Here is an 8,052-nt window from a genome sequence, read left to right as displayed (position 1 = left end):
TAAACACCCAAGTCTTGCAATTCTCAACCAAAGTACAATGTTATCCTACACACAACCCAAGAAACAAATGTAGATACATATGGTTTACACTTGCACTTTAAAAATATACATCCTAATAAAATCATTACATATGCAATTCTTTACCTAAAATCAAGGAACTATAAAGTTGTTCATCCTAGGGGTGTGAAAGCTACGAATGGTCTCTAATGATGCACCTCTACCCCTCATTTTCACCCTCACTTAGCTCACAAAATCACCCCTTCCCATATTCCCTGCCTTTTCCTCCTCTCATTTATGGCTTCCCATTCATCCTATCTCACTCCCCCTATTGTCTCCTTTCTCATGTCCTTCATGTCCACCACTTCCCCTCTCTTATTAGTCTACCCTTAACAATTTCTCATCGCCTCCCCCTTTTCCCATCTCACCCCACCGCATATGCCCACATATACTAGTCTTAGATTTCTCCTTCTCTTCTCTCAGCTTGCACTCTATCTCCCATTCCATTCCACATGCACTATCTTATCACTTCCTCTCCCAACACTATAATGGATTATCCATCCATTACTTCTTTTCCAACACTTCCCTGCACCAATTAACCCTTTGCCTCCTCACACCTTCCAATCTCATCACATCCCATATTCCCCTCTCAACTTCCCTTTCCTTCCCCCCATCCATCTTGTTTTTCCCTACCCTTTTCATCCTCCCTCCTTTTCTTTTTCTATTATTCACCACTTCTCTCTTCCTCTCCCATTGAATCTCTCATCTAAACCCTTCATATTTACCTCTCTTTTATGGTTCTCCCTGACCTCCTCTCCTCCTTCCCATCCACTCACTCTAACCCTCCCCCTTCGATCCTCCCACCTTTCACTCATGCCCACCACCACACCTTCCCTATCCATCTAGCCTTCACCTCTTATCACCTCTTACAATTTTGTGCCTCTCACCCCCTCCTCATCCTCCCCAACATACCTCCTTCCATTCCATCACATTTAACCCCTATACACTACATCCCCTTCTCAATTCCCCTGCTCCTACCATAACATAATATTTACTTAGGGCATTATAACTACTCTATTTCTAGTTCCATCTAATTCTAGGCATCTAGATCCCTGAGAAATGCATAAAATCCCCACGTATTACCTATAGAGGGAATCCTTAGGAAAGATGGTAGTGCCCTCACAAGTTTTTGATAATTAAGTATCGGTCTCAAGGCCTTGACATGGTTTGGGGAAAATAACCTAAGACTTAGTTGAAGTAATCCTCTATCCCTAATCCCATACACTCTTTCAATCTTGTCTCCACCTACATCCACATATACCCCTAGGCCACAAATGCCTTCTTCTATTGGGCCCTTCTCTTTATTTTGACCACCTTCATGCTAAGGCCATAGACCCCCATTTGGGACCTCATCACCTATGCTCTTAGACCCACTTACCTGGTCCATATTCCTTCCATATCACCTCTATCCTAAGGTCTTATTCTTACCCATAGATACGTTCACACCATTTACCCCTATGTCTGGCTTAAATGAGTGGATAAATGAGTGAATATTCCTTTTCAGGCTCTTTATTTTTTATGTTTATGCTTAAATGAATAAATTAGCTAAAATGTGAGAAAAATACAAAAAAATGAAATACACCCACTGTGAACAATAGACATAAAATTTTCCTTTGGAAACCTTTACTAAAGAAAACCAAGATAGAAGGTGAGACTACTCTACTCTTTTTTCTCTAGTTTGGAAAATGTCTAGGTATATAGAAAGCGGTACTCTCTATGGAGTTACCTGAGACCAATGATCACTAAGGATACTACATAACCTTAAACCCTTCTATTTTTCTCTGTGATTTTCCTCTCTTAGCTTTTCCTCCTGATTATTCAACAGGAAAAAATAGCATAGAATGGAACACCTACTGCCCCTAGTGGCACAATATTTAACCTAGCTTGATAACCATCTAGGGGTAAGGATTGATTCCATAAACCCTTAACTAAAATTTATGGTTTGAATATTATAGGATATTTTAAAAGATCCACACATGGATAGCCCCATATGCATGAACAATAGAGGATGACACGACATCCACTTTTACCTTAGTGGTCAACATGGTAGGTAAACTTTTGGGAGGCCTAAATTTCACATACGAACTCTGACTTATGTGGTTCTTACACTATTCGAAAGGTCTCCGAATGTAGACAAATTCCATAGGTTTTGGCACAAGAAAGAGTTTTTTGACCCCCAAAAAATTATTTTAATGCCTCAAAATGGCTCTAGATAGTTTCAAACCCTAATTATCCAAAATTGAACCTCTGAGTAAAATTGACCCTGTAAGTAGCTTCGTTGAATTTTTTCACTCTAATAGAATCAATATGTATTAAAAGTAATATAATGCTCTAATCTAGATCAAATATAATGACCCTCTAGATGTTCTTTATTCTTACCTAACAACAAATCAATTATCCTAGATTTCCTCAACTATGAATTCACAAGGAAGGTGTGGGATTATGCTTCAAGATTTGGTTCCTCAATTACAGTGGCCCAACATTTTACTTCGACTTTTGCACTCCTAGCATAAACATTACTTGGTTCTTTCAAGGGTAGGCCCTTGCTCAAATGAATTTGGCAAGAACCCACTTAAATTTATTTGATAGAAGGTATGGTTGGCTTGAAATAGAGATATATTTCACAATGTTTGTTCTTAGCCAACAATAGTTTCAAAATGAGAAAAAAAATCTTCGATAAGCATCTAATCACTTGTAATTGTGAGTTGTATACATGTCAAGCTTGTGATCAAGTTAAGAAATCTTGGTGCTCTCAATTTAACTTACATTCCCTTCATATTGGATCTTCTCCTCAACGTATTAGTCGGTAGCTCCTTTACTGATAAGAATAATTTTAACAATGTCTCATATCTCAAGGAACATTTGTTCTCTATTTCGATGGTGCTTCTAGACAACCTATGGATGGTAGGTCTTGGGGGTGTGCTCATTCACCTTGAAGGAAAATTGGAATTTTCTATTCATGAAGTAAAGTTAGAGATACTAATAACTAGGTAGAATCATATACCTTTCTCCAGGGCATCAATCTAGAATTTTCCTTACATATCCACAAAATGATCATTGTTAGGGACCCAAAAAATATAATAAGGCACTTACATTTTTTATCTTCCCCGTGTATCCTTAAATTCATTCAATTTTTTAAAAGCTCATTAAGGATTATGTTCCATCTTAGACGTCCAATATCTCCACGTCTTGAGGAGTAATCACCCCACAGTGACCCCATGGGGGTATCTCACTTGGAAATCCCATGTTATATAAAATTATGTGAGTAGTGAAGGTCCCATGTTTAATTCCACACACTATCAGACTCATGTAACATCCTAGGGGGTGGGGTGGTTACATATAGGTTATATTCGTATTAATCATAATCAACTCTATCATGTGAGTATGAGTTTGGAAATATTATCAATTCCTCTAGAATAAAATAAATAAATAAACAAATAACCCATAATTGACTCTCTCACTACACAAGAACCCTAGAGGTTAGAAGGAACCATGTATATTACTGAGCAAGTAATCTTCCAATGCATTCCATAATATCATGGTGACAGGTGTTGCATCACCTAGAGGCTTTTGGGGTCCTTTCAAAGGTTCACCTCCATGAAGCATGGGAGCCTTCTTAAATTGAAGCAATCATTAAGCTAACTTGCTTCTCTCATATCCCCATTATGGAATTCATCACTCTATACACTTTTGATCATGGAAATTTATGGTATATGGTATATGGAGAACCTATATAAATATCAAATATTGATCTATAAACTTTCATGAATATTCTACTAGAATAGTTCATCACAATATATATTAAAAAATATTGAAATAATTATTGTGAAGGTTAATTCCCTTTAGATTTCATAGTTTTTTTCTATTTTTATGATTAAATGAATAAACTATATGAAATGTGAGAAAAATAGAACAAAATTAAATACACATAACATCCGTATTAAAAACAAAATTTTCTTGGGAAACCTTTATGAGAAAAAACCCAAATAGAAGGCAATGATGTTGTACTGTCTTTTCTCTAGTATGGAAAATGTGCAATTACAAAGAAAGAGGTGCTCTTTATGGAGCTACTTAAGACTTGTGACCTCTAATGTTATTACATAATATAACCCCCTCTATTTTTCTCTTTAACTTCCCACTCATAGTTGCTTTACCTTATTATGAAAAAAATACAATAGCATAGAATGGAATCCCTATTGTCTCTAGTGGCATGGTATTTAACATAAACTAATAACTAGCTAGGTGTAAGGTTTGGCTCCATTCACCATCAACTAAAATTGTAGGTTTGAACCTTCTAAAGTCTTATACAAACTCCACACATGGATGACCCCATATGCATGAGTAAAGAAGGATGACATGGCATCCAATTGTATCATGGTGGTCAACATGGTAGGTCAACTTGCAGGAAGCGTAACTTTTGCATAAAAGATTTGATTGATGTGATTCTCACACTATTTGAAAGGCCTCTAAGTGTATAACAATGAAATAATTTTTTTGCACAATTGAGAGTTTTTTTTACGCCGAAAAACATAGCTCAATGCCTCAAATTGGTTATATACAGTTTTAAACTCCATTCTCCAAGCTTGGACTTGTTGCTAAAAATGTTGACCCTGAAAGTTGATTCCTCCAATTTTTTCACCGTAAAAGCATCAAGATATATGAAAAATACTGTAGTGCACCAATCCAAATAAAATGAAATGAATCTTAATATGTTTTTTAGTCTTATCTAACAATGAATCAATTACCCTCATCTTCCTCAATTTTTTTTTCACAAGGAATGTGTGGGATTATGCTTCAAGATTCGGTTCCTCATGTATAGTAGCACAACACTTTACTTCAACTTTTTGACTCGTAGAATAAACAATATCTTAGTTATTTAAGGGTAAACCCTTATTCAAAAGAATTCGGAAAGAACCCACCTAAATGTATTTGTTGGAAGGTATGGTTGGCTTGAAACAGAGATATATTTCATAATGTTTGGTCTTAAACAACAATAGTTGCAAAATAAGAAAAAAATATATTCGCTAATCATATACTCACTTGAAATCCTAAGTTATCTACAACTCAATCTTGTGATGAAGATGAAGAAGCATAGTCCTCTCAATTTAACTTAGAATCCCTTATTATTGGATCTTTTTCCCAAAGTATTAGTTGGTATCTTATTTACTCATAAGAATAATTTCAACAATGGCTCAAATCTCAAGGCACCTATGTTCTCTATTTTGATGGAACTTCTAGACACAACCCAAGGGTGGAAAGTGTAGGTGGTGCACTGATTCACCTTCAAAAGAAAATTAAAAATTCTATTTATGGAGTTGGGTAGAGATGCAAATAAGTAGGTGAAATCCTATGCCCTTCTCCAAGGAATTAATCTACCATTTTCCTTACATCTCTGCAATTGGTCATTATTAGGACATCAAAAACGTAACTAGGAACTTGAAGCTTTTCTCTTTCCCCCATATCTTAAACTTCATTCAATCTTTTGAAGAATTCTTCAAGGATTGGGCTCCATCTAAGAGGTTCAATCTTTCCATATATTAAGGAGTAATAACCCCATATTTGTCTCCCCCCATGGGTAAATCACTTTGAAATCCCATGTTATGTAAAATTATTTGAGTGATGAAGGTACCATATTAAATTCCCATGATGTGTTTTCCTAGGGGGTAGGGTGGTTATACTTAGATGTTATAGTGGTAGTGATAGGAATTGACCCTTTTTCATGAGAGAATGACTATGGCCCTGTTGATGATTCCTCTAACATGAAATAAATAACTAACTCTATTGTTACATAAGAATCCTAGACATTAGAATGAACCATGTGGGTTACTAAGTGAGTAATTTTCCAACCAATTCCGTAACATCATGATGACAAGTGTTGCATCATCCAGGAATCGACTAGAGGCATTTGGGATCCTTTGAAAGTTCCAGTTGTCACGAAGCATTGGAGCCTTATTAAATTGAATAAATAATTAAGCTAACTTGTCCCATCTCCTCATTGTGGAATTCATTTCTCTGTACACTTTGGATGGTGGAAATTTATGGTATTTGATGATGAATCTGGTATAAGGGGTCCCTTAACATGCTACGAATCTTATATATGGATCCTAGGTCTCTCAATTATTAGGTCCATGCATCAGAGGATTGGATTGTGGATTAGTTTTCTTGTATCGTATGGATTATGGTTTTATGCACTTCTCATTGGAAAAAAATATCCTCAGGCTTCTCCATGTGAAGTCGCTGATCTTCAAGAAAATTTAGCACAACTTCACATCAACGACCAACAATTGGCACAATAATTAGAAAAAACTATGGGCATTATTATAGAAAATTGATAGCAAAATCAATGGTAAAAGGATGAAATTAGGTGTCCAGGAACTCAAGATACTCTGTCCTCCTCTCCTTCAATAAATCACAAAATATTTTAGTCCATTAATATTTATTCTTCTAGATCTTAATGTGGAAGCTCCATCACTAAGGTGTGTAGTTTCTTTGTCTTAGGTTAATGTTTCTCCTCCAACTTACTTTAGTATTAAAGTCGTGTTTTGTCTAATACTACACATATTCTACAAGGTGTCCACAACCAAGTTTCCTTGATTACATGTAATTTTGCTTATCTATAAATGATGTCTTCATTTTAGAGCAGCTCAAAAATGATTTATAAAATCTTTACTTAAACATGTTTACATCATGAAAAAATGAAAAAATTAAGTTTTATTGTTAAAAGATTTATTTGGTCATATACATATTCTCTTTAGCATTCACAAACACAATTTAAACAATAAAAAATAACACATTGTATTTCGCACTCTAAAAAAATTTAATCCCTCCAAACTCATATTAATACTTAAAATAAATTCATTCGGGTTATAATATAGATTCAAAATCTTGAATTTAAAACAATGTCACCAAACATATTATTAATAAGGAAAAATGTGTATTTATTACCATATATTGCATTAAATGCATGAGTGTCTGTGCATCTATGGAAAATATTGCAGCAGCAAATATAATTATCTATCTTCATGAATACATAACTGCTATTAAATGCAGGCTGGCATGCAAGGAAATTCATTTGCACGGCAGGAACTCACGCCTGGTAAGAGCAGTGTACCGATTCTTAAATGCCGGTAGGAAAATAGTTGCTACAAGCGTTTGTTAATGAGATTTGAGATTTAGTTATGGCTGTTATTGGTGGTGCAGAAAACAGTGCAGAAAACAGTGGAGGCATTCGTTATCATTCTCTCGGCAACCCAATTCTTCTACATATTGTTGATCCACAGTGGAATCATTGGGAAATAAGGCAGCCAACCTGCGCAGTTAGCGGTTCGTATATCAACGATAGACCTTCAAATTGACTAAATATATTACGGCTTTGTTTCGGAGTGTTATGTACATTAAATAGATTGGAATTTTCATTTGTTATTCTTCGGGGATTCGTGTATAAGAGATTGAAATTTTCATTTATCATTATCAATGATTCTTCGGGGATGTGTACTCTGGACATTGCATGGTGTTTGATGTCAATGTACTGAGGCAGCCAACCTGCGCAGTTAGACCTTCAAATTGACTAAATATGTTACGGCTTTGTTTCGGAGTGTTATGTACATTAAATAGATTGGAATTTTCATTTGTTTTTTTTTCAGGAAGAAAAAATCGGCATGATATATATTGAGAAAAATATATTGATCGTTTTACATTTAGAAGACCGTAGTCTTGTAAGTATATGGTTGTATAAATCCGAATGAGCGCATATGATTCACGCCGGATAGACAGCAGATAGAGTGCCATATAGAGAGTATGAGGGCGCATGTGTAAAGAGCATTTGCTGTGCTTGGAATATCGACAAAACAATGGAGAGGGGCGCATATGTCGACCTGAATATCAAAAGTGATAGAGCATCTGCTGTGCTTGAAACAGCGGCAAGACAATGGAGAGAGCCTGTATTATAGAGGGAAAACAGAAAAACAAACATATTACAGCCATGAGGATGGGCTT

The 8,052-nt window shown here is 35.6% G+C and overlaps 1 long non-coding RNA gene across 1 annotated transcript; it reads left to right on the top strand.

Moving 5' to 3' along the window:
- Window positions 1-7,026: 7,026 nt before the first annotated feature.
- Window positions 7,027-7,583, top strand: LOC149169795 (uncharacterized). The gene is made up of 2 exons (XR_016259409.1): window positions 7,027-7,153; window positions 7,270-7,583. It is a non-coding gene; the product is annotated as an uncharacterized LOC149169795 (long non-coding RNA).
- The last annotated feature ends 469 nt before the right edge of the window (window positions 7,584-8,052 follow it).

This window comes from Pinus tabuliformis, chromosome 4_2 (genome assembly GCF_031772625.1).
Source record: "Pinus tabuliformis cultivar Carrire ecotype Pingquan chromosome 4_2, CPIR1, whole genome shotgun sequence".
NCBI classification, from domain to species: domain Eukaryota; kingdom Viridiplantae; phylum Streptophyta; class Pinopsida; order Pinales; family Pinaceae; genus Pinus; species Pinus tabuliformis.
The sequence above is the reverse complement of the archived record's forward strand: the minus strand, read 5'-3'. Positions and strand labels throughout refer to the sequence as shown.